The 26,922-nt window shown below is 47.7% G+C and overlaps 3 long non-coding RNA genes across 13 annotated transcripts; 2 read left to right on the top strand and 1 right to left on the bottom strand.

Moving 5' to 3' along the window:
- The first annotated feature begins 8,058 nt into the window (after positions 1–8,058).
- LOC309879721 lies at positions 8,059–8,545 on the top strand. Its single transcript, XR_014317832.1, has 3 exons — positions 8,059–8,272; positions 8,359–8,411; positions 8,512–8,545. It is a non-coding gene; the product is annotated as an uncharacterized lncRNA (long non-coding RNA).
- A 44-nt stretch (positions 8,546–8,589) lies between these two features.
- Positions 8,590–13,921, top strand: LOC309879720. 11 transcript variants are annotated; one of them, XR_014317825.1, is made up of 8 exons: positions 10,142–10,218; positions 10,546–10,600; positions 10,701–10,795; positions 11,861–11,960; positions 12,089–12,138; positions 12,238–12,304; positions 12,391–12,666; positions 13,573–13,921. It is a non-coding gene; the product is annotated as an uncharacterized lncRNA (long non-coding RNA). The 11 variants fall into 11 exon arrangements; XR_014317826.1 differs by having other exon boundaries at positions 11,858–11,960; XR_014317821.1 differs by lacking the exon at positions 10,142–10,218 and adding an exon at positions 8,590–8,786 and having other exon boundaries at positions 10,701–11,960.
- A 3,879-nt stretch (positions 13,922–17,800) lies between these two features.
- On the bottom strand, positions 17,801–19,546 carry LOC309879402. Its single transcript, XR_014317736.1, has 3 exons — positions 19,418–19,546; positions 19,056–19,331; positions 17,801–18,149 (listed from the first exon to the last, which is right to left on the bottom strand). It is a non-coding gene; the product is annotated as an uncharacterized lncRNA (long non-coding RNA).
- Positions 19,547–26,922: the final 7,376 nt, after the last annotated feature.

The following is a 26,922-nucleotide window of genomic DNA, read 5'->3' as shown; positions in this document are numbered from 1 at the left end:
TGCGGCTGCTAGAGAGGCCCCTGGTGGAGCAGGCTGTTCCCCCCCCTCCCCGATGCTTGGGAAACTGAACAAACATCACAGCAAATATGCAAATATACCAAAACTTCTAGACTGTTACTTAGATAATGCCTACATCACCTTTCCCTGCTCATTCAATTTCAAACAGCTCTGTTGAATACTACATGCCACACCTTTAACACCTTCAGCAACCCTTTTAACACTTCCTTTATCTTTCTCAAGCCCGTACTTTTCTAATACCAACACCAAAGGCTCAGTCAGAGTCCAACTTAATTCCATACCTTTTCCCTCCAAGATACTGAAACAACATATCAATCAATATACAATATTTCATCCCATTTTCCTTCTTTACACAAAAACAACATTAACTGTAATATGGTGTTATAATTAATAGTTCCATTTAGGGGCCACTCCGCTCCATCCTCTAGTTTATAAAGTGGCCACCATTGATTACAATATTTGATAAGAGTTCTTTTACTTTCTGTACCCTCTCACCCCACTATATCCCTCCAATGTGTTAGTATACATCCTAGGGGGCTTTTCCTCGGGGTTTCTTTGCTTTGAACATTTCCTATTGTTATCTACAGTGGTTAATATTCCACTGTTTTCCTAGAAGCTCTTTACTAGTCAATCCCAATCCCTCCAAAATTCACAATATATAGATACACAAATAAAATCAAACCACTGTAAATTAACTGCCTGTTGACAATTACACTGAGGACATTTAAACCTGATGAGCCAATAATATGCCTGGGCAAATTTTGTTCCCTTAGACATACACCTCAATGGCAGTTCTTATATTTACATATTTACATATTAACATATGAATAAAAGAATACTTTAACAAAAATGCCCGGGCTTTTATATATACAATATACAATGTACAGTTATTATTCCAGTTAGAATTATTCCTCAGCAGCTGCAAACACTATGCCAGTTGCCATTAAAGCTTGCTTACCGTCCTCCTGTCCTGTCCTTTTCTTAAAATCTCAGACATCCCCGGAGTTAATGGGGATGGCCACATATTCCATTCCTGGCTGGGGTCCGCCCAATTACTATTTCTCGTAGGGGATATAATCCCTTCCCTTAAAGCAGATTTCTGATTTCTTGCCCTGCTTCTGGTTACCGGCCCCTGTGTTTCATGATCCGATTCCGTTTCTCCTGAATTTGCTAATTCGGGGAGTCCATTAAGGACAGGAGCCGTTGGTGCGGGCAGTGGAATATAGGGCGGGGGCGATGTCGGGACTTCTAAGTCCTTTCTCTTTTTATCCCGCCCTCCTTTTTCTTTTAGAGGATATAGATGCGTCCTCGTATCTGAATTTATCCAGATGTGCGCATATTCACTTTCTTCCAAACTAAAGGGCTCCTTAGAGTTAACATAAATATTGAGGGCTTGGCATACCCAATCCTCAAAGGAGCCGAACGGGGGCCAGAAAACGCTGTCCCCTTTGATGGGCTTGTTGCCCCACACTTCTATACAATAATAAATCATTTTTAACTTTACTCTTTCCCCGCCTAGAAGGGGAATCATCCCAATTCTTAATCATTTGTCCTAACGGACTATCAGAAGGAACAGAGGGTATCCCTACAGCATTGGATCCCTCCCTCATGGGGCCAGAAGGCTTACTTTTCTTCTGTCCCATCTTCCGGAGCACCTTCACACACACACACACAACGCTTCCCCCTTTTCGTGGCCCAGTCCCTCGCGGGAGGTGGGAACCGCACTACCGAGGGGTCCGCACTCGCTTCGTCCGCACTTGGACGTCTCAAATGTCGTGCTCCGGGATACCCAACCCCAACCGAACGGAACACTGGCCTATACTTACCCACCCCGTGGGTCTTCGTTCGGGCTTCGTGCACAAAGGTTGCCTGGGGTTTACCGGTTTTATTTGCTTGTGTCTAATTTTGGGTTCGTCGGTGAAGGGTTTGAATGAAAGTAGTCCTAGCGAAGGCCGCTGAAATCAGCGGGGCGCCCCCTCCGAAGGTCTTTCAATCAGATTTGCCTTCATCCGAGTCACGGCACCAAATTTGTTATAAGTTAGACCACACAATTTACAGGTCTATTGTAATTATTTTATTAATCAAGTAAGCAGACACAAGCAAAACAGCGCTGGGCGGCTGGGGAGTCTCCGCTCCACAACAGCACGCACCTTCCCTTTCCAGGGTAGCTATTTTATAGCAGTCGAGTTCCAGCTTATCGAGACCTATTGAACTGGCTGAGGCTGCACAGTTTATTGTTGAGAGGGGGGGTCGTTGTTCCTCTGCTGGTGTTCACACGTTGTGCTCGTATTCAGGTGGGGGTAATGAAGCGGCAGACAGGATGTCTGGTTTCACTCAAGGATGTGTATCCAATACTCCCTCCTGTTATCTGCTTGCTTTAATCCTCCCCTTTACCAAGGCCGTTAATTTGTACAACCTTATCTCTTCAGCAGTTTCTCCAAATTCCTCAAAGACAATGAACAAACCCCCCACTAATTTATCACAAGGGTAAGTGTAAGTGTTAGGGTAAGTGTAAGGGGAAGCATGAGGGCTAGCATAAGGGTTAGGGTAAGGTTAAGGGTTAGGTTAAGTGTTAGGTTTAGGGTAAGGTTAAGGGAAGGGTTAGACTAAGGGTAAGGGAAAGTGTTAGGGTTAGGGTAAATGTAAAGGTAAGGGTAAAATAAGGGGTAGCATAAGGTAAAGGGTAAGGGTAAGTGTAAGGAAAAGGGCTAGGGCAAGGATAAGGGTAAGTGTAACAGTAAGGGTAAGGGAAGGGAAAGGGTAACATTAAGGGGAAGGGTAACATTAAGGATAAGGATGAGGGTAAGGGTAAGAAGGGTTAGGGTAAGGGTAAGGGTTAGGTTTCGGTTAAGGATAAGAGTAAGGGAAAGTGTAAGGTTTAGGGTAAGGATAAGGGTAAGTGTTAGAGCAAGGGTAAGGGTAGGGGTTAGGGTAAAGGTAAGGGTAAGGGTAAGTGTAAAGGTTAGGCTTAGGGTAAGAGAAGTGTAAGGGTTAGGGTAAGCATAAGTGTAAGGGTAAGGGTTAGGGTAAGAGTAAGCGTAAGGTTAGGGTAAGGCTAGTAAGTTAGGGTAAGTTAGGGTAAGTGTAAGGGTTAAGGGTAAGTGTTAGGGTAATGGTTAAGGGTAAGCATAAGTGTAAGGGTAAGATTAAGATTTAGGGTAAGCTTAAGAGTAAGGGTAAGGGTTAGTGTTAGGGTAAGGGTAAGGGTAAGAGTAAGGTTTAGCAAAAGTGTTAGGGTAAGGATAAGGGTAAGGGTTAGGTTAATGTTTAGGGTTAGGGTAAGGGTAAGGGTTAGGGTAAGGATTAGGGTAAGGGTAAGAGTTAGTGTAAAAGTAAGGGTAAGGGTAAGTGTAAGTGTTAGGGTAAGGATAAGGGGAAGCATGAGGGCTAGCATAAGGGTTAGGGTAAGGGTAATGGTAAGGGTTAGGGTAAGGATAAGGGGTAGGGATAGGGTAAGTGCAAGGGTAAGTTTTAGGGTAATGGTAAGAGTAAGGTTTAGGGTAAGGGTAAGGGTAAGGGCAAGTGTAAGGTTTAGGGTAAGGGTAAGTGTAAGGACAAGGGTTAGGCTAAGGGTTAGTGTAAGGCTAAGTTTTAGGGTAAGGTTAAGGGTTAGGGTAAGGGTAGGTTTAAGGGTTAGGGTAAGGGTAAGTGTTAGGTTAAGGGTAAGGGTAAGGGTTAGGGTAAGGGAAAGGGTTAGAAAAAGGGTATGGGAAAATGGAAGGGTAAGGGTAAGTGTAAGTGTAAGGGTAAGAGTAGGGTTTAGGGTAAGTGAAAGGGTAAGAGTAAGGGTAAGGGTAATGGTGAGGGTTAGAGAAATGGTACGAGTAAGGGTTAGGTTAAGATGAAGTGTAAGGGTAAGGGTAAGGGTAAGGGTAAGGGTAAGGGTAAGGGTAAGGGTAAGGGTAAGGGTAAGGGTAAGGGTAAGGGTAAGGGTAAGGGTAAGGGTTAGGGTAAGTGTAAGCGTAAGGATAAGTGTTTGGGTAAGGGTAAGGGTTAAAGTAAGGTTCGGGTTAAAGTTTAGGGTAAGGGTAAGTGTTATGGTAAGGGTAAGGGTTAGGGTAATTCTAAGGGTAAGGATTAGGGTAAGGGTAAGGTTTAGGGTAAGTGACTGATAAGGGTTAGGGTAAGTAAAGGGTAAGGTTAAGGAGAAGGGAAAGAGGAAGGGGAAGGTGAAGGGGAAGGGGAAGGTTTAGTGTAAGGATAAGTGTAAGGTTTAGGATAAGTGTAATGGTAAGGGTAAGGATAAGGGTTAGGGTTAGGGTAATGGTAAGGGCAAGTTTAAGTTAGAGGGTGTCCTGGTTTCAGTTAGAACAGAATTAATTTTCTTCCTAGTAGCTGGTGGAATGCTGTGTTTTGGCTTAGGATGAGAAGAGTGCTGATAACACCCCGATGTTTTAATTGTTGCAGAGCAGTGCTTATACCAAGCCAAGGACACCTCAGACTTTTGCTCTGTCCTGCCAACAGGCAGGCTGGGGGTGCAGTAAGAGCTGGGAGGGGACAGACCCAGGACAGGTGACCCAAACTAGCCAAAGGGGTATTCCATACAATCTGACGTCATGCTAAACAATATATAGGGGTGGCTAGCCGGGGGGAGGGGGCCGGACTGCTCGGGGTTAAGCTGGGCATCGGTCAGCGGGTGGTGAGCAATTGCATTGTGCATCACTTGTTTGTACATATTATTATTAGTAGTACTATTATCATCATTGTATTATTATTATTATTATTATTATTTTCCTGTCTTATTAAACTGTCTTTATCTCAACTCACGGGCTTCACTTTCCATTTCTCTCCCCCGTCCCAGAGAGGGAGGGGGGAGGGTGAGCGAACGGCTGCGTGGTGTTTAGCTGCCGGCCGGGTTAAACCACGACAGAGGGTAAGGGTAAGAGTTAAGTTAAGGGTAAGGGTAAGGTTTAGGTAAGGGTAAGTGTAAGTGTAAGGATTACAGTTAGGGTAAGCGTAAGTTTTAGGGTATGGGTAAGGGTAATGGCTAGGGCTAGGTTTAGGGTTATGGCAAGGGTAAGTGTTAGCGTTAGATTAAGGATAAGAGTAAGGTTTGGGGTAAGGGTTAGGGTAATTGTAAGGGTAAGGGTAAGGGTAGGGGTAAGGGTAAGGATTTGGGTAAGGGTTAGGGTAAGGCTAATCATAAGGGTAAGTGTTAGGGTAATTGTATGGTTAAGGGTTAGGGTAAGGGTAAGGGTAAGTGTAAGGGTAAGAGTAAGGGTTAGGATAAGGGTAAGGTTAAGGGTTAGGGTAAGGGTAAGCATGATGTTTAGGGTAAGGTTAAGTGTAAGGTTTAGCGTAAGGGTTAGAGTAAGTGTAAGGTTTAGGGTAGGGGTAAGGTTTAGGGTAAGGGTAAGGATAATGATTAGGGTAAGTGTAAGGGTAAGGGTAAGGTTTATGGTAAGTTTAAGGATCAGGGTAAGGGGAAGGATAAGAGTTAGGGTAAGGGTTAGGGAAAGGCTAATTTGAAGGGTAAGGTTTAGGGTAAGGTTAGGGTTAAGGTTTAGGGTAAGTGTAAGGGTTAGGGTAAGGGTAAGGGTGAGGTTTAGGATAAGGGTAAGAGTAAGGATAAGGATAAGGGTAAGGGTAAGGGTAAGGGTTGGGGTTAGGGTTAGGGTAAGAGTAAGTGTTAGGGGAAGGGTAACGGTAAGGATAAGGTTAAGGTTTAGGGTAATTTTAAGTGTCAGGTTAAGGGTAAGGTTTAGCCTAAGGGTAAGTGTAAGGCTAAGGGTTAGTGTAAGGGTAATGGTTAGGTTAAGTGTTGTCCTGGTTTCAGTTAGAACAGAATTAATTTTCTTCCTAGTAGCTGGTGGAATGCTGTGTTTTGGTTTAGGATGAGAAGAGTGCTGATAACACCCCGATGTTTTAATTGTTGCAGAGCAGTGCTTATACCAAGCCAAGGACACCTCAGACTTTTGCTCTGTCCTGCCAACAGGCAGGCTGGGGGTGCAGTAAGAGCTGGGAGGGGACAGACCCAGGACATGTGACCCAAACTAGCCAAAGGGGTATTCCATAGCATCTGACGTCAGGCTAAACAATATATAGGGGTGGCTAGCCGGGGGGAGGGGGCCGGACTGCTCGGTTAGGCTGGGCATCGGTCAGCGGGTGGTGAGCAATTGCATTGTGTATCACTTGTTTGTACATATTATTATTATTTTCCTATTATCACCATTGTATTATTATTATTATTATTATTATTATTACTTTTGTTATTGTTATTTTCCTGTCTTATTAAACTGTCTTTATCTCAACTCACGGGCTTCACTTTCCATTTCTCTCCCCCGTCCCAGAGAGGGAGGGGGAGGGGGAGCGAACGGCTGCGTGGTGTTTAGCTGCCGGCCAGTTTAAACCACGACAGTCTTTTTGGCGCCCAACGTGGGGCTCGAAAGGTTGAGATAACGGCAGATCTGACCAGAGCGTGTTAAACTAAAATTGGTGTAAGTATTAGACCTGCTTAATAGTCACTTGTCATAATGCTGATTGCTTTAATCTCAACTCTGCTGTGCCTGTTTTCCAAATTGAGTATTATAGTACATTATTTTCCGTATTTGCTCTCTGTCATGTTGTTTATCCTCTCCGGGCCCTGGTTTCAGATCATTATGGTACTGAGTGTTGTAGCAATGGCTTATGAGACGATGAGATATCTGGTCATGACTCTAACTTGGTATTTGTACTCAGTAACATCATCGACTCTGTATTTTGGAAACTGTATCTTGGAAACTATTAGCAATTATACCTATTGTTTTTTTCCATTAGGGAGTCAATCTGTGGAGGGGAAAGGGGAAGATATTTTTTCTTACTTGATTACTCTCCCTTTCTCCTTCACCACCCCTGTATCATCCTGGATCACTCTGCCTTCCTCCTTCACCACCCTCTTATCCTCCAAGCTTGTTACAATAGCTCTCCAAGGTATTGAATATTCTTGGGATACTCAGACCAGCATAGTCTTGTTGTTCTGCCTCCTGAATGCACTTCAGATTCTGCTTAAAGTTAAACAACTACTTAGGAAGCTCATCCGGAGATCTGCCCGGAGGCAGTATAGTTGTGGGTGGCAGGGAGTATGGGAGGATATGGGCAGGCATCTAGAGCAGTTGGCACCCCCAGTGTTTTGGAAATTCACCCCTGAACAACTGCAAAATCCTCAAAAACTGGCAGAATGCTTGAAAAAAAGGTGTCATGATTCTGGCAGTTCCAAAGTAACACAAATCATTGTAACATGCTGGGGCCTGGCTCATGCCTATCAAGCTGCCATTGATACTGCTATCAACTTAGTGACAGACCCTGCGGCCACTCCAAGCCCCGTGACAGATCCAACGGCCACTGTGACCCCTACGGTGGACTCTTCAGCCACTCCTGTTCCAGCTCCTGCAGCCGCTCCAGTTCCAGCTCCTGCAGCCGCTCCAGTTCCAGCTCCTGCAGCCACTTCAGTCCCAGCTCCTGCAGCCGCTCCAGTTCCAGCTCCTGCAGCCGCTCCAGTTCCAGCTCCTGCCGCTACTCCAGTCCCAGCTCCTGCAACTGCTCCAACTCCAGTTCCTGCAGCCGCTCCAGCTCCGGTTCCTGCAGCTGCTCCAGCTCCTGCAGCTGCTCCAGCTCCTGTGGCTGGGTCAGAGAAAAGAGCTGTAGCAGTGCAAGTTGACCCTGCAGAGGGTATTTCAACCCCTGTGGCAGACCCTGTGGCTGGGTCAGAGAAACGAGCTGTAGCAGTGCAAGTTGACCCTGCAGAGGGTATTCCAACCCCTGTGGCAGACCCTGTAACGGGGTCAGAGAAACGAGCTGTAGCAATGCAAGTTGACCCTGCAGAGGGTATTCCAACCTCTGTGGCAGACCCTGTAACAAGGTCAGAGAAACGAGCAGTAGCAGTGCAAGCTGCCCCTGTAGAGAAGGTGAAAAAATGGTATAGAGATTCAGGTCGTTTAGAACGCAGAGAGTCTTCTGCCAAATCTAGGTATAGAGATGACGGAGACGACGACGACGCTGGCCCATCAAGGATTCAGGAGGAGGAAGATGAGGATGCTGAAAAATCAACAGTAACTACCCAAAGCCTAAACGAGCGTGAGTTACGAGATGTGCGAAAAGATTTTGGTCGCTGTATAGGTGAGCAGCTTGTCACCTGGCTGCTCCGATGCTGGGACACTGCATGATAACATCGGGCTGTTATCAGCACTCTTCTCATCCTAAGCCAAAACACAGCATTCCACCAGCTACTAGGAAGAAAATTAATTCTGTTCTAACTGAAACCAGGACATCTATAAGTGTAAGGGTTAGGGTAAGGGACAGATGTAGCAGTTGTTGTGTTGTAGGTCTCACTGTTACTCTAAGCATCCTCTCTTTGTCTTTTAGAGGTGTTGTAGCTGTTTGAAGAGGGTAGATGTAAGCATCTGCCTCAGGGGCTGGTAAGTGGGCAGAAGTAAGGGAGCAGATGAGAGTAACTGTCCTAGCTGTGCTGTGGCTTTGGATGCTGCCTCTGCCTATGCTTTTCTTTTTCTTTTACAGGTGTCTCGCACAGGCTCAGTGGGGCCAAACTGCACTCTGAAGAGCTGTGTAAGAAGAGGGGCTGGTCATGAGCTGGGTTGGAGCAGAATGGCCAAGTAGCACAAAGTGACTATGAAAAGTGTCCGTCTTGCTTTGCGGGTGCCGTGGCAGGCTCTCCACAGAAGTGGCTGAGGATTTGAGATAAGGCCAGAGAGTGACAAGGAGCGGCACGTGCAGGGATGGTTTCCAAGCGCTGTGGTGGCTTTCTCTTCTGTTCATCAGGTGCCACAGGCAAGGTGGGTTGTAATATCAGTCTTTATAATAAACACACTGATGGCAGTGTGTTTCCTCAGGTGAAGAGGTGTCTGAAGCCCCATTTCATGTAGCCTGCGCGTGCCTTGGGGAGGAATCCTGCTTTCCAGCCTTCCCTAAAGCTAAGTTTGGCTTGAAATGCCCTATCTGTGTGTTGGGTGGGGTTGTACCTTGGCATGTGTGTGGTATGTGCATGGGGATGGCTTTTAAATCAGTGCAGCAGGGGAACGGGATCCAGTAACAACGGGGTAAAGAGGCCATGGATTCATCCTTTTCAGCCTAGCGTATGCCAGTCAGGGCAGTTCCAGTATGTGTTCTATGGTGTATGGTTGTTTCTGTGTACTATAGTATCCATTACCAGGTCTTGTTCCCATAGTTGTTGGCTTCTGCAGTGCTTGCTGAGCTCCATATCATGGGTCTTAAATGTATTGTTGGCAAGGGGATAGTAATGAAGCAGTTTTTGTCTTTCATTGGGACTTAGAAAGGCTGATCTCTCTCAAGTGATTCAAAGATCGAAGCTGAAATTCCTTTAAGTGGTATATTCTTTATTGCAGCGCTGGATGCATGGGGGATCTCTCCACCTATCGTGCATACCTAAAGTGGAAAGTAGTCTTGAATTTACACAATCAATCTATCAATATTCTACAAGCGGCTATACATATTCATTACCTATCCCCGCCTTCCCTCGCTTCTCATGCTAATTAGCCTTTTGGCACCTTGCGCCTGCGTAGAGCCTCCCAAGAATTGTGGGCAGGGGTCTTTGGGAGGAAGACCCCGAGTCTTCCTCACAGTATACTTTTCACCTTTGGTCAGGAATCTGCTGAGTTGGCATGTTTCTTAATTGCGAGAGCTGGTTGTTGCTAATTCTCCCGTTTGTTGTATCTTTATAATGAATTCCAATGTCCAGTTTCGAGATTTATAGTCCTTACATTTGTTTCTCTGTCCGTCTGCCGCTTCCTTATCATGAGTTCCAGTGTCTTGTTTCGAGATATACAGTCTTGTCTGGGAATTGTCCTTGCCTCCCCAATGTCTATTACCCTTGCCTCCCTAACGTCTCCTTAATCACAAGAGCTTGATGTTGTCTGCTTTTCTTGATGGTAGCCATCATGGCCCTCAGTCTCTGGCTTGTGTGTGTTCGTGCTCATGTACCGGTTGGGAGCCTGGCTCCATGTGGTTTGGGGTCCCTGTTCTGAAGTTTTTGACTACTGTTTCTGGTTTGGTGGGAGGGATGGCTCACTGCGTTGCTCTGGCTGGCCCGCCCTGCGCCGCTTCCCTCCCCCTTCCGCCGCTGCGTGGTGCCGGCCCGCCCCCCCCTCGCCGCCCCTCCCGCCACCGCCGCCGCGCCGTGCCGGTCCGCCCTGTCCCGGCCGCATTGGAGTTGTGAGCAGGTGGATAAGAAGATCTAGTGAAAGAGAGGTATTGCAGCAGGTGGGCTGTGCCTGTGAGGTGCCTGAGGATCTGCCTTTTTTTTCTTTTGTGGCTGCTTCTTGCAGTCTCAGAGAGGTGAATCCTCTCCGGAGTGCTGAGGAAAGGCGGGAGGGTCGTCAGCCCAGTCAGTGTCCCTAAGCAAGGGTCCCCGTAAGGCAAGTCTCTGAAGTGCTTCCCCTCTGTTTTAGTGGTGCTGTGGTAGGCGTTGCTCAGAATCTGCTGAGGGTCTGAGGTGAGGCTGTTTGGGATAGAGGAGCAGTGTGGTGGGTGATTTGTTGAGAACACAACGATCATTTAATCCCTTTGTTTTCCCAGGTGGTGTGGGTAATACTGACTGCACTGTTGGGGCTTGGTACTCGAAGAGGAACAGGTGAGCACAACTGTATGTTGCACCAGTAGTAGTCAGCATTGCAGAGGAGGTGGGCATCAGGGCCGGCATGCTAGTGAATGCTGGTACTCTGTTTTTGCAGATGATGATGAGCCCGGCAATTGACTAAGATGTCTCTCAGTGCCTGTGCGTTTTTTGAGGTGGAGGGAATTTACCATCCAGCAATCTGACAGCTAAGTTGAGTGGCACCTGGTATTTGCATATCTGGGGTGGCTAATGGGAGCTGGGAGCCAGCGGGCTGAATAGACATGATGCCACGGTGAGGGTGGTTCAGGCTGGGTCACCAGGCTAATAGAAGAAGCAGGGGGTATTTTGTAGCGTGAGTGCGTGCGGCAGGCAGGACAGTGCCCTTCTGTTGATCTGTCTTGTAGTGTTGCTTCTGCTGTGTGTGTTCTGAGTTATGCTCTCCTTGGGTCTTGATATCCTCCTTGCTTTTTGCACTGGACTGATTAGACAGGGGACTTGGTAGCTGCGCCAAAGGTCCTAAATGCTTGTTTTGTCATCATGGCTCTGATCGGAGCACTTCTTGTCTTGCAGTCGCTGCTTAAAGTGCAGAACTGTTCCAGGTCTTGTGCATCATATTCAGTTTCAGATCACATGTTTCCATCCTCACTCTTGCAGAAGTCATCTGGGCCGCATCAGGAGCTCTTGCTTGGGAATTCATTTCCTAAGTGTCTTCCTATGGGGTTTTCAATCCCCATCCTTCTGGTCTCTTGTCTTAAGGGCAGGCTTTTTATGCCTCCATCATCCCAGTTCTGGCAGTTGCTTCCAGTCACATGTCATGACATTTGAGTCTCTCCTTGGGTCTGCTGCAGAGCATCTGTTCTGACTTGCTGTTGCTGTAGGGCTTTCCTCTGGGGCTCACTTTTTCTCGTGCCTTGTGTTCTGTGTTTTGTTTGTGATGTTTGTGGCGTGCCTGTGTGTGGCGTGTATGTGTTTGGTCTGGAGCTGTCCTGCCTGGCAGTTAGTGATGATAGCTAACGTGGCAGTCCGTGGGTGTACTAATACATTGTACTGTCTGTTTTGGCAAAGACATCTGGGCTGCCTCTGGGTTCGTACTGAAGGGCAGCTGACACGGTCATCTCTGTGGAGTTTGGCAGATGTGGAGGTGGGAGAGTTGAGCTGCTTTTGAGCAGCTGCTCACATAGTGCTTGAACAGTGTGCTTGAGGAGGTCTGTTGAATCTTGAAAGCTTACAGATATGGCGTTTTGAAATTTTTTATTTCTTTCCTGTCCCCAGTAGAGTGTAAACCTTAGGAGGCACCTGTCACAGGAAAGAGCTCCTTCTGGAACTGTCCAACACTTGGTAGGCAGCTCGGTGACTGGCTTGATCTACTTTCCAGGTGCTGAGTCAAGGGGGCTGCTGTTTTGAAATGATAACGTTGTAAATGGGGTCCCTTGTGTTATTGAGGGATAGGTGGTTATGCTGGCAGCTGAATGATTGTCTTGTGACTGTTTTCATTTGTTAAAGCTGAAACACAGTGTACAACACGGGACTTGACCAGAGCTGCTTTTGGCAAGGTGAGCGATGAACAGATGTAGCGGGTACTTTAGGGGTGCAGTTGTCACTGCAGTTACTTAACTACACAAAAAACAGTAAAAATCCTGTTTATATTTCAGAGGTGTTGTAGCTGGCCTAAGAGAGCAGATGGAATCATCTGCCTCGAGGGCAGGTGAGAGAGCAGAGGTAAGGGAGCAGATGAGAGTAACTGTCCTAGTTGTGCTGTGGCTTTGGATGCTGCTTCAGCTTATGCTTTTCTTTCTCATTCGCAGGTGTCTCGCACAGGCTCAGAGGGGCCAAACTGCACTCTGAAGAGCAGCACGAGAAGGGCAGGCTGGTCAAGAGCTGGGTTGGAGCAGAATGGCCAAGTAGCACAAAGTGACTATGAAAAGTGTCCGTCTTGCTTTGCGGGTGCCATGGCAGGCTCTCCACAGAAGTGGCTGAGGATTTGAGATAAGGCCAGAGAGTGACAAGGAGCGGCACGTGCAGGGATGGTTTCCAAGCGCTGTGGTGGCTTTCTCTTCTGTTCATCAGGTGCCACAGGCAAGGTGGGTTGTAACATCAGTCTTTATAATCACAGGAAAGCAGGCCACTTGAATGCCACAGAGCATCTGAGAAGGATGTTCTAGCAGAAAAAGCTTGTCTGGCACAGCAGAGCCTGATGGCAGTGTGTTTCCTCAGGTGAAGAGGTGCCTGAAGCCCCATCCTATCTAGCCTGCACACACTTATCTGAGAATGAAAGCTGCTTTCCAGTAATTCAGAAAGACAAGTTACATCTCAGCCTTGAGCATCTTGGGCTTTTGCCTGGGCTTTTGAGCCTGTCTGTAACATTTGGCACCAGCACTAATACTTTTTTTGGTGTATGTTTAATGTTTGGGGCCTGTGTCTGGGATTTGGGACCTGACTCGAACCAGTGGGGCTTTGTCCTGGGTTTTTGTGCCTGCCTGTAGAGTTCAGGGCCTGTGATTAGGCTTTTGGGGTCTGTGTCTGGGGGTTGGGGGGTTGGGGCCAGTGTCTGGGGGTGAGAGGGGAGCTGCTTGTAGACCATTGGGGCCAGTGTTGAGGGGGTTGGGAGCTGATTGTACACCTTTGGGGAGTGCCTCTGGGTGTCTGTGTCTGTGGGGGGGTGTTAGGAGCTTCTTGTACACTGTAGGGGTCTGCATCTGTGGGGGAGGATTGGGAGCTACTTGTACACTCTAGGTGTCTGCATTGGGGCCGGGGGGGGGGAGGGGTTGGAGCTGGTTGAGCACTGTAGGTAGTGTAATACACCATAAAAGTTTGTTCATTGTCTTTTGTATTCTAAAAACAAGGAGTTCTGTTTGAGGAGCGGGAGTTGCGAAAGCTCCCTGCTGAAGTAAGGAGCTGTATAATGCTTGGCTAGACACTATGAAAATTCTTTTGCTTAATGTAACAAAAAAGAGAACCCCCTCCCCTTCTCTCCTTCTGCATCTCAGTTGCCTCTTTTGTTCAAAGACACTGCTGCAAAGCTCATGTAACCATCTCCTGACAAGTTGCTAAACTAGTGTATCAACATCCTGCCTTCCTGTCTCACACTGGGCCAACATGACCAAATAATAAAAGAAGTTGAACCACAACGCTGAGGAAGACTACGGCCTTCATCTTCACAACCACCAGAGGGACAGAGACGACCCCCTAGCAACAGTGCGCACAGTCGCAGAATATACCAGGATGTGCTGCGTAATCCCAGAATTACCAAGATATAAAAAGGGACCCTGGCGGGGGTGAGGTGCGCGCCGTTGGTGGAGCCGAGACTCCCCGGCTGCCCAGCGCTGTTTTGCTTGCTGTTGCTTACTCAATAAATTCCTTTCTATTATTAATGCAATGCTCTCTGAAAATTAATTAAGGGGGCAACTTATAACACTTACTACTTCTAGAAAAGGCAGGGTTATTATAATTAGTTCCCAGAATCCGAACCCTCCCACTGGTGCATGCATGATCCCTTTACCCTGAAATCCTTATTCCCCTTAAACCTAACAACTCTAACCACAACCCTAACCCTTATTATCAACCCCCAAGCGCTAATGACACTGACCTTAATCCAAACCCCAAACTGCCCCTAACCCCAGACAACCAACAATGAAACACAGACACAAAGATGGAAACTACAAAAAAGGCAAAACCCTGGATACAGGCCCCAAATCACAAACATGCGACCAAAACACTACAGAAAAGCCCCAGATGCAGGCCCCAAATGCTACAGCTAGGCCTCAAAATCTCAAGATGCATCCCAAAGCAAAAATGCAGACCCCAAACGTTACAGAAAAGCCCCCACACCTGGGCTGCAGAAGTCTACAAGCAGGCCCCAAACTGCCAACAGAAGCAGGCACCAACCACACCAAATGCAGACCCCAACTGCCCACAAGCAGCTCCTATCCCACCACCCCCTCCCAGAAACTGGACTCCACCCAGACACTGGCCCAAGACCCAGCCCCCCCCCCAGACACAGGTTCCAAAGGTGTACAAGCAGCTCACAACCCGCCCCTTCAGAGACAGGTCCCAACCCCCCGCCCCCTCCAAGACATGGGACGCAGAGGTGTACAACCAACTCCCAACTCCCTCCCCCTCAAAGGGAGGCCCCAAAGACCCCCAAATGGAGGCCCCTAGAGTGTCTACGGCCTTCATCTTCACAACCACCAGAGGGACAGAGACGACCCCCTAGCAACAGTGCGCGCAGTCGCAGAATATACCAGGATGTGCTGCGTAATCCCAGAATTACCAAGATATAAAAAGGGACCCTGGTGGGGGTGAGGTGCGCGCTGTTGGCGGAGCCGAGACTCCCCAGCCGCCCAGCGCTGTTTTGCTTGCTGTTGGCTTACTCATTGAATTCCATTCTATGGTTAATACAATGCTCTCTGAAAAATTAAGGGGGCAATTTATAACAGGTAGGGGCCTGCTTCTGGGGGGGGTTGGGACCTGCATCTGGGGGAGGGGTGGGAGCTCTTTGTGTTCCTTTGGAGCCTTGGGGGGGGCGGGGGGGGTTGGGAGTTGCTTGTACACTGTTGAAGCCTGGGTTGGGAGGGAGGGGGGTGGGTTTGGAGCTGCTTCTACACCTTTGGGGCTGGCACTGGGGTTAGGGTTTGGGTGCTGGTTGTGTACTGTAGGGGCCTGTGTTTGGGGGGGCTTGTGGGCCTGCGTCTGGGGGAGGGGTGGGAGCTGCTTGTACACCTTTGGGGCCTGCATCTGGGGGTGGTTGGGAGCTGCTTGTACACTGTAGGGGCCTGCATCTTGAGGGAGGGTTGGGGCTGTTTGTACACCTTTGGGGCCTGCATCTGGGGGGTGTTGGGAGCTGCTTGTATACTGTAGGGGCCTGTGTCTGGAGGGGGGCGGGCTTGAGTCCTGTGTCTCAGGGGTTTGTGAGATGGTTGCACACCTCTGGGGCTTGTGTCCATGGGGGGTTGGAGCCTGCCTCTGGGTGGGGGGTTTGGAGTTGCTGGTGCACTGTAAGGGCCTGCGTTGGGGGGAATTTTGAGGTGGTTGTACACCTTTGGGGCCTGTGTCTGTGGGGGGTCAGTGCCTGTGTCTAGGGGGTTGGGAACTGCTTGTACAATGTAGGAATCTGTTTCTGCAGGGGTTGGGAGCTGTTTGTACAACTTTGGGGCCAGGATTTGGGGGTGGCTGGGAGCTGCTTGTACACTGTAGGGGCCTGTGTTTCGGGGGGCTTGGGGCCTCCCTCAGGGTGGGGGGGGTTGGGAGCTTCTTATATAGGGTAGGGGGCCTGCCTTGTGGGTGTTGGGAGCTGCTTGTAGAATTTGGGGCCCTGTGTCTGAGGGGGTGTTGGGGCCTGTGTCTCAGGGGTGTTGGGAGCTGGTTGTACACCTTTGGGGCCTGCCTGCCTTTGGTGGAGGGTTGGAAGCTGCTTGAACATGGTAGGTGGCTGCATTTGGGGGGAGGTGTTGGGAACTGCTTGTACAATGTAGGGATCTGCATCTGGAGGGGGTTGAGAGGTGCTTGTACACTGTAGGGGTTTATGCTGGGGGGAGGATTCGGAGCTGCTTGAACAGCGTAGGGGCCTGCTTTTGGAGTAGAGATGGGATCTGCTTGTATACCTTTGGGGCCTGTGTCTGGGAGGGGTTGGGGCTTGCATCTGGGGGGGTTGGGAACTGCTTGTACAATGCAGGCATCTATCTGCGGCGGGGTTGGGATCTGCTTGTACACTGTAGGGACCTGTGTCTGGGGGATCTTGGGAGCTGTTTGTACACCTTTAGGGCCTGGAGGGGGGGGGGGGGTTGGGGCCTGCATTTTGGAGGGTTGGGAGCTGCTTATACAATATAGGGAGCTGTGTCTGCGGGGGTTGGGGTCAGCTTGTAGAATTTGGAGCGTGAATCTGGGGGTGGTTGGGAGCTGCTTGTACAACTTTGGGGCTTATTTCTGGGGGGGCTTGGTGCCTGCATGTCGGGGGGGTTGGGGCCCATGTCTCGGGGGGGTTGGGAGTTGGTTGTACACTGTAGGAGCCTGCGTTGGGGTGGATTGGGAGCTGTTTGTACAGTGTAGGGGTCTCCCTTGCAGGGGTTGGGAACTGGTTGTACACCTTTGGGGCCTGTCTCTGGGCGGGGGGGGTGGAGCTACTTGTACACTTTTTGGGCCTGTATTTGATGGCGGTTGGGAGCTGCTTGTACACTTTTGGACCTATGTTCAGGGGGGTTGGGAGCTGCTCATACATTCTAGGTGCCTCTCTTTTGAGAGGGGTTGGGGCCTGCATCTGTGGGTGGTTGGGAGCTGCTTTTACACTTTAGGGGTCTGGGTCTCGGAGGGGGGTCTGGGCTGTTTATACACCTTTGTGGCCTGTGTTTGGGGGGGTGGGTGTCTGTGCCTGGGGGAGTTCGGAGGTGCTTGTACACTCTAGGGGCCTCCATTTGGGGGTCTTTGGGGCCTCCCTTTGAGGGGGAGGGAGTTGGGAGTTGGTTGTACACCTCTGCGTCCCATGTCTTGGAGGGGGCGGGGGGTTGGGACCTGTCTCTGAAGGGGCGGGTTGTGAGCTGCTTGTACACCTTTGGAACCTGTGTCTGGGGGGGGGGCTGGGTCTTGGGCCAGTGTCTGGGTGGAGTCCAGTTTCTGGGAGGGGGTGGTGGGATAGGAGCTGCTTGTGGGCAGTTGGGGTCTGCATTTGGTGTGGTTGGTGCCTGCTTCTGTTGGCAGTTTGGGGCCTGCTTGTAGACTTCTGCAGCCCAGGTGTGGGGGCTTTTCTGTAACGTTTGGGGTCTGCATTTTTGCTTTGGGATGCATCTTGAGATTTTGAGGCCTAGCTGTAGCATTTGGGGCCTGCATCTGGGGCTTTTCTGTAGTGTTTTGGTCGCATGTTTGTGATTTGGGGCCTGTATCCAGGGTTTTGCCTTTTTTGTAGTTTCCATCTTTGTGTCTGTGTTTCATTGTTGGTTGTCTGGGGTTAGGGGCAGTTTGGGGTTTGGATTAAGGTCAGTGTCATTAGCGCTTGGGGGTTGATAATAAGGGTTAGGGTTGTGGTTAGAGTTGTTAGGTTTAAGGGGAATAAGGATTTCAGGGTAAAGGGATCATGCATGCACCAGTGGGAGGGTTCGGATTCTGGGAACTAATTATAATAACCCTGCCTTTTCTAGAAGTAGTAAGTGTTATAAGTTGCCCCCTTAATTAATTTTCAGAGAGCATTGCATTAATAATAGAAAGGAATTTATTGAGTAAGCAACAGCAAGCAAAACAGCGCTGGGCAGCCGGGGAGTCTCGGCTCCACCAACGGCGCGCACCTCACCCCCGCCAGGGTCCCTTTTTATATCTTGGTAATTCTGGGATTACGCAGCACATCCTGGTATATTCTGCGACTGTGCGCACTGTTGCTAGGGGGTCGTCTCTGTCCCTCTGGTGGTTGTGAAGATGAAGGCCGTAGTCTTCCTCAGCGTTGTGGTTCAACTTCTTTTATTATTTGGTCATGTTGGCCCAGTGTGAGACAGGAAGGCAGGATGTTGATACACTAGTTTAGCAACTTGTCAGGAGATGGTTACATGAGCTTTGCAGCAGTGTCTTTGAACAAAAGAGGCAACTGAGATGCAGAAGGAGAGAAGGGGAGGGGGTTCTCTTTTTTGTTACATTAAGCAAAAGAATTTTCATAGTGTCTAGCCAAGCATTATACAGCTCCTTACTTCAGCAGGGAGCTTTCGCAACTCCCGCTCCTCAAACAGAACTCCTTGTTTTTAGAATACAAAAGACAATGAACAAACTTTTATGGTGTATTACACTACCTACAGTGCTCAACCAGCTCCAACCCCTCCCCCCCCCCGGCCCCAATGCAGACACCTAGAGTGTACAAGTAGCTCCCAATCCTCCCCCACAGATGCAGACCCCTACAGTGTACAAGAAGCTCCTAACACCCCCCCACAGACACAGACACCCAGAGGCACTCCCCAAAGGTGTACAATCAGCTCCCAACCCCCTCAACACTGGCCCCAATGGTCTACAAGCAGCTCCCCTCTCACCCCCAGACACTGGCCCCAACCCCCCAACCCCCAGACACAGACCCCAAAAGCCTAATCACAGGCCCTGAACTCTACAGGCAGGCACAAAAACCCAGGACAAAGCCCCACTGGTTCGAGTCAGGTCCCAAATCCCAGACACAGGCCCCAAACATTAAACATACACCAAAAAAAGTATTAGTGCTGGTGCCAAATGTTACAGACAGGCTCAAAAGCCCAGGCAAAAGCCCAAGATGCTCAAGGCTGAGATGTAACTTGTCTTTCTGAATTACTGGAAAGCAGCTTTCATTCTCAGATAAGTGTGTGCAGGCTAGATAGGATGGGGCTTCAGGCACCTCTTCACCTGAGGAAACACACTGCCATCAGGCTCTGCTGTGCCAGACAAGCTTTTTCTGCTAGAACATCCTTCTCAGATGCTCTGTGGCATTCAAGTGGCCTGCTTTCCTGTGATTATAAAGACTGATGTTACAACCCACCTTGCCTGTGGCACCTGATGAACAGAAGAGAAAGCCACCACAGCGCTTGGAAACCATCCCTGCACGTGCCGCTCCTTGTCACTCTCTGGCCTTATCTCAAATCCTCAGCCACTTCTGTGGAGAGCCTGCCACGGCACCCGCAAAGCAAGACGGACACTTTTCATAGTCACTTTGTGCTACTTGGCCATTCTGCTCCAACCCAGCTCTTGACCAGCCTGCCCTTCTCGTGCTGCTCTTCAGAGTGCAGTTTGGCCCCTCTGAGCCTGTGCGAGACACCTGCGAATGAGAAAGAAAAGCATAAGCTGAAGCAGCATCCAAAGCCACAGCACAACTAGGACAGTTACTCTCATCTGCTCCCTTACCTCTGCTCTCTCACCTGCCCTCGAGGCAGATGATTCCATCTGCTCTCTTAGGCCAGCTACAACACCTCTGAAATATAAACAGGATTTTTACTGTTTTTTGTGTAGTTAAGTAACTGCAGTGACAACTGCACCCCTAAAGTACCCGCTACATCTGTTCATCGCTCACTGAACAAACATTTATTGTGTATTACAATCCCTCCTTTTTCTTTTAGTTACTCATTTTGTTCATTGAAGCTCTGCAATGCCTGGCTATTAAGAACTAATGTTTCCTCGATTCCTTCGTTGGTACTTATTGGCTCGTATTTGGCATGTATGAGCATTAGATGTGCCGCTTCTAAACATCCCTTTACAATCGCAATCAATTTATTAAAAATACATGGTCCAAAAGTTAGTGCTATTATTAATAACAACAAAGGTCCTGCTATTGTTGATAATAAAGTAGTAAGCCAAGGTGAATAATTAAACCAAGATTCGTACCAGCTCTGTCAGGCTTCATTCTCCCGTTTCCTTTTTTTTTTTTTTTTTTTTTTTTCAACCCTTCCCTGGGTCTTGCCATTGTATCTCTTACCACTCCAGTGTGATCAGCATACACAGCATTCCTCTTTCAGAGCTGCAAACAGCCCGTCCTGTTGTAAAAAAAAAAAAAAAAAATCTAATCCCCTACGATTTTGTAACACTACCTCTGAAAGTGACCTGATAGATTTTCCAGGGCTGAGATGGATTGTTCAATTTGTGTCAGGTCCTCGTCCACAGCAATGCGTAAGGAAGTAAATTCTTGATTTTGTTTAACCAATGAGGCTACCCTGGTCCCCACTCCAGCTCCTCCCAGGATTATTAGGGTGGCCAAATTTAGAGCCGTGAATGGTTCCCGTCTTTCCAGATGATAACTTGCCACTGTGTGCTGGGTATACATACAATCCTCAGGGTGGTATAGAATCCTTGGTATAATTATCACCTGTATACAAAAATCATGAGACGCATTAAAGAGTTTTAGTGATAGACAAGGAGTTACGCCCACTCACGAACAAACCCACCTAGCATTGTTGGCTGGGATTAGCCACTCGGTTGATTGTTTTCCATTCTCCATGGTATTACATAGGTGACACTTCCCACTAGGAACCGTGCCCACACACCTACCACCTCCAGTGACTTGTGTTAGTGTTACCCTTATGTCTTTTCCCCAACTGCAATGTAGAGGGCTGTTCTTGTTTGTGCGGGTGGGCTCCCCAGGATCCCCAATAGCATCATAATATGAAGGCCTTATACTAAAGCATAATCAACAGTGTTTTGTTACATTTGGGCTTGTTTTGTTTAATAATTGGTAGCTGGCATTCATGACCCCCCCATATGTTATTCTCAACTATGTTATCATTCTCAGCTTTACCTGAGCTTGTAGGGCTGCCGAGGGTTGGCACTGTAGTATTTTCCACAGGCTGGATTCCCTGGACATTTTCTGACAATACCTCATTTGGTCCTACTGCCTGAGCCTATCAGCATCCTCCTTTTTATTAGTATGAGTCCTCCCCTATCTGTTCCGTGTTCGTAAAATCTGACATTTTTCCTAGTACCCAGCTAGTATCGTCCAAGTTTGTTATATTTATATAGAGAACCTTGCAAATTTCTTCATTTCCGTGGAAGGTTCCTGTATACCCTATACCATGCCCTTGCCACCTGTAACGGGGATCCACTTGTCAGTTACAACCTTGCGGCCCATATCCCACTTGTAAGAATTTATTCCGACCAGCCCCGAGTGTCCAGTCCGTAGCAATGGTTTCACACCCCCAGTATGCACAATAATATGCGTTTGGATAATTACAGTACACTTTTCCTGGGTTAGAACTTGGGCAGAAATAAAATCCTGATCGGTTAAAGCATGGCTGCACTGACGCCAGGTCACATAATGTGATGCGGAAACTGGGAGCACCCGCTGTCGTTGTTTGCTGGATGATGAATTGATCCTCCCATCTGATTAAGCTCCATTTAAAAGGCTGGTGGGGATGCGCAGACCCATAGCTGACCAAAATGATGATACTGACTCCCATGTATCGTAGGAGGTGGTCGGAGCCCATCTAAATTGTCGGCCCCTCCGTCCCCCACCGTTTTCACTTCTCTGCCTCGCTTGTCAGTTTGGTTGCAGCGAACTACAAGGTATCGGTTCTTCTTGGCAGCAGCAGTGTTCTTCAGGGGAACCTACCAGGGAGCCTTCGAAACAGGGCCTCCTCCCCTTCCCACGATACACAGATAATATACAATACTTATCGAGTCCGTCTTAGTGTCAGCTTCAAGTCGTCAGGGCCTGGAGCTGCCTCCCTTTTACCTTCCCGGACTGGTCCTTTCACACGGCTGGCATGCGTCCATCCTTTCTGCGCAGTTCGAATAGCCGTTTCTGTGGTAAGCAAAACAACATAGGGGCCTTCCCCATAGTGGTGTTAAAAAAGTCTCTTTCCAAGTCTTAATTAGAATTGAGGGTGATCAAGTGGCAATTCCGAGTCATATAGTATTTCAAAAGGAGAAATTCCTACATCAGTTCTGGGCTGCATCCATATGTTTAACAGTGCAAGGGGTAAGCATTTTACCCAAAAAGCCTTAGTTTCCAGCACAAGTTTTGTTAGTTGTTTCTTAATTTCACCATTCATTCGCTCTACCTTTCCAGAAGAGGAGGGGTGCCAAGGGCTGTGAAAATCCCACTCAATCTCTAAGGCCTGCTTTAATCCTTGCAGTAAAACTTTACACCCATTCAGTCACGTGGTCAATTAGGACAAACAAGTAACTCAGTAAAGCCTACCTGTATACTTTGGAAAGGTCAAAGCCCTGGCTCCCGTCCCCCTCTAGATAGGTTACAGAAGACCATTTTATTTACCCTTTGACATATAGTACATCCTCTGCATCTGTGCTTCCCTAAAGTATATATTCCTACACAGACATGCTTTCTTAGAACAACATCACACATTGCTTGCACCTCCCAATGACTCTTCTGATGTAAAACAGTTAATATTTGCCTCATTATCACTTTATTCAGCATTTCTCTCCCATCAGGGAGTATCGATTTTCCTTAAAATGATCCACATATTTGTAACAATAATACCTCCTTGGGAGGTTGTAATTGCCCCAAAATCTTTTTTAGAATTTACCCAAATAGATAGGTGGCCCTGTAAACCCCTGAGGTAAAATTGTCCACCTATATTGTTGCTTCCACCCCCATTTCATTTCAGGTCTTTCCAGTCAGAGGTGAATATACATGTACGTTTGCTCTCAGGGCCAGAGAGCACTCCATTAATAACACTGTTATTCCAGTCTAACAATTTACTAGTTGAATGCCCAATTTAGTCATCAAATCCCTTCCCAACAAGTTAGTCTCTGCCTTGGGTACATACAATAATTGCCCAGTGATCATTTTATCCCCTGGTCTCAGCTTAGTATTCCCCAAAAGTGGCACTATTATCCCAGTCCCTTCTACCCCCATCACATTTAGGGTTTCATTGGTTAATTTAATCCCTGATGCTTTACAAGTCAGTAATGACTTAGCTGCTCCAGTGTATTGGGTTTGATGGCAAGGTTTGGGGGGTGTGAGGGGTGTGGGGGTGCGAAACTGCAGTGGCAGCCCCCGTGAAAAAACAAAACAAAGAAAAACAACAAAAAAAAAAAACCCACACACCTCCCCATGGTAGATAAGGGACAATTTCATCTGGCCCTAAAGGGGCCCACTGCTGCCCAGAGCCAAGCCATAGCAACACAGTCCGTGCCTCTGTGAGAGCACATCCACGAAAACAAACAAACAAAGAAACAAACAAAATCCTGCTGCTCAACAGCAGTTGGGAGAGCAAGAAACCCCCCCGCAGACACCAAAGTCAGTGCAGAAGGAGGGGGAGGAGGCGCTCCAGGCACTGGAGCCGAAGCCCCTCTGCGGCCGCTGGAGAGGCCCCTCGTGGAGCAGGCTGTTCCCCCCTCCCCGATGCTTGGGAAACTGAACAAACACCACAGCAAATATGCAAATATACCAAAACTTCTAGACTGTTACTTAGATAATGCCTACATCACCTTTCCCTGCTCATTCAACTTCGAATACCTTTAACACTTTCAACAAACCTTTTAACACTTCCTTTATCTTTCTCTAGCCTTTACTTTTCTAATGCCGACATCAAAGGCTCAGTCAGGGGCCAACTTAATTCCATACCTTTTCCCTCCAAGATGCAGAAACAACATCAATATACAACATTTCATCCTGTTTTCCTTCTTTCCACAAAAACAACATTGACTGTAATATGGTGTTATAATTAGTAGTTCCATTTAGGGGCCACTCCGCTCTAGTTTATAAAGTGGCCACCACTGATTACAATATTTGATAAGGGTTCTTTTACTCTCTGTACCCTCTCAGCCCACTATATCCCTCCAATGTGTTAGTATACATCCTAGGAGGCTTTTCCTCGGGATTTCTTTGCTTTGAACTTTTCCTATTGTAATCTACAGTGGTTAATATTCCACCGTTTTCCTAGAAGCTCTTTACTAGTCAATCCCAATCCCTCCAAAATCCACAATATACAGATACACAAGTAAAATCAAACCACTGTAAATTAACTGCCTGTAGACAATTACACTGGGGACATTTAAACCTGATGAGAAGATAATATGCCTGGGCAAATTTTGTTCCCTTAGACATACACCTCAATGGCAGTTCTTATATTTACATATTAACATATTAACATATGTATAAAAGAACACTTTAACAAAAATGCCCGGGCTTTTATATATACAATATACAATGTGCAGTTATTATTCCAGTTAGAATTATTCCTCAGCAGCTGCAAACATTATGCCAGTTGCCATTAAAGCTCGCTTACCCTCTTTCTTAAAATCACAGACGTCCCCGGAGTTAATGGGGACTGCCACATATTCCTAGTCACTGGTCCCTGAGTGCTAGAATCAGAGTTGCTATCAGAGTCTCCCCAGGGTTGCAGATTAGGAAGCCCGGGAGTCGGAGGGGCTGCAGGTGGGGGTGGTGGAATATAGGGAGGCAGTGGGGCTGGAATCTCTAATTCTCGGTTTATCTTGTGCCTCCCATCCCCTCCTTTTTCTTTTAGAGGATATAAATTGGCTCGAGTTTCCGAGCTGATCCACAAATGTGCATATTCACTTTCTTCCAAACTAAAAGGTTCTTTTGAGTTTACATAAATATTTAGGGCCTGGCAAACCCAATCTTCAAAGGACCCAAATACAGGCCAGTAAAGGTGGTCTCCTCAAATCTGTTTACCACCCCAAACTTCAACACAATGATGTATCATTTTTACTTTATTCCTTCCCCGCCTAAAAGGGGAATCCTCCCAATTTTTAATAATTAATCCCGGGGTAACCTAACATCAGATGTTACCCCGCCCATGGGACCAGAAGGCTTACTCTTCTTCTGTCCCATCTTCTGGAGCACCTTCACACACACACACAAATCGCTTCCCCCTTTTCGTGGCCCAGTCCCTCACGGGATGTGGGAACCGCACTACCGAGGGGTCCGCACTCGCTTCATCCGCAATTGGATGTCTCACAGCGACACGCTCCAGGATACCCAACCCCAACCGAACGGATCACTGGCCTATACTTACTCACTCCTGAGTCTTCGTTCGGTCTTCGTGCACAAAGATTACTAGGGGTTGCCGGCTTTATTTGCTTGCTGCCGAATTGAGGGTTCGTCGGTGAAGGATTTGAATGAAAGCAGTCCTAGCAAAGGCCGCTGAAATCAGCGGGGCGCCCCCTCCGAAGGTCTTTCAATCAGATTGCCTTCATCCGAGTCACGGCACCAAATTTGTTATAAGTTGCCCCCTTAATTAATTTTCAGAGAGCATTGCATTAATAATAGAAAGGAATTTATTGAGTAAGCCAACAGCAAGCAAAACAGCGCTGGGCAGCCGGGGAGTCTCGGCTCCACCAACGGCGCGCACCTCACCCCCGCCAGGGTCCCTTTTTATATCTTGGTAATTCCGGGATTACGCAGCACATCCTGGTATATTCTGTGACTGCGCGCACTGTTGCTAGGGGGTCGTCTCTGTCCCTCTGGTGGTTGTGAAGATGAAGGCCGTAGTCTTCCTCGGCGTTGTGGTTCAACTTCTTTTTTTTATTTGGTCATGTTGGCCCAGCGTGAGACAGGAATGCAGGATGTTGATACACTAGTTTAGCAACTTATCAGGAGATGGTTACATGAGCTTTGCAGCAGTGTCTTTGAACAAAAGAGGCAACTGAGATGCAGAAGGAGAGAAGGGGAGGGGGTTCTCTTTTTTGTTACATTAAGCAAAAGAATTTTCATAGTGTCTAGCCAAGTATTATACATCTTACTTCAGCAGGGAGCTTTTGCAACTCCTGCTTCTCAAACGGAACTCCTTGTTTTATAATACAAAAGACAATGAACAAACATTTATTGTGTATTACAGTAAGGAATATGTATTAGCCTAGGAGCATAAAAACCGGCCGCCTGCTGTAACTTGTGTGCGTCTTGGTGGAGCAGAGACTCCCGGCGCACCCAGCGCTGCTTGCTTACCTCTATTCATTTAATAAATTGTAAACTTTAATTGCAATCCTATTTGGGACCCAGTCATTTATTACAAGTGGGGGCTTGTCCGGGAGGGCTTTGGTTCCTGAATTCTGATTTGATCTAGGAGAGGCACCCCCACCATTTGGTGGCTGCTGTTCGAGTCGGGTCAGGACTAATAGCATCTTGAACTTGAATAAAGGTAAGCAAAGTTCTTGATTTTTTTTTTTTTTTTTAGCTCCCTTGCCAGCTGCAGCACTATATTTTGCCCGTAATTCTGCGTGTGAAGATCCGAAGGACGACGACGGAGTCGTAAGCATTTAAAGCGTATACCGTTTGTTTGGGTGGGATTCGGTTGCCTGTGTGTGTAAGAGTGTGACTGAGATGGAACTTAGTTCCAAAGCGATTGTGGAGCTCTTCTAACTGCGGTTCCAATCTCCCGCGAGGGACTTGACTGGTGAAGGACCGAAGCGATTCCTATAGGATTTGTGGGTGGGTGATAGGTCCTAAACCCTTTGCAAGACGCTCTTACTAAGGTAACCAAGGGCTGTGGGAATTGCCATAGTAAAATTCCGAGATGGGTCAGACAAAATCGAAGACCAGGGACCAGAAGAAAGGGAGCAAATTACCAGTCATACCACCAGAAAGTCCATTAGGAATAATGACTAGAAATTGGAATTATAGGGGCCCCAGAAAAGGAAACAGTAAATAAAAAATGGTCCAGTATTGTGTGACAGAATGGCCAAAGGAGCCTTTAAGACTACATGTCTTTTGGCCTGTTTTTGGATCCTTCAAAGACTGGATTTGCCAGGCCTTAAATATCCATGTTAATTCAAAGGAACCTTTTAGCCAGGAAGAAAGTGATTATGCAGGATTCTGTATCAGGAGGACTTCATGTCCTTTTCCAGCCTCAATATTTACACTAAAAGCAGATAAGAAATTTGAAGAACAGGAAAAAAAAAAAAGAAGATAAACGTGAGCTGTTGGATAAGCT

Source organism: Aythya marila, assembly GCF_965140915.1.
Source record: "Aythya marila genome assembly, chromosome: 6".
In the NCBI taxonomy this organism is placed as follows: domain Eukaryota; kingdom Metazoa; phylum Chordata; class Aves; order Anseriformes; family Anatidae; genus Aythya; species Aythya marila.
Note: the sequence above shows the minus strand (reverse complement) of the source record. Positions and strands in the feature narration are given on the sequence as shown.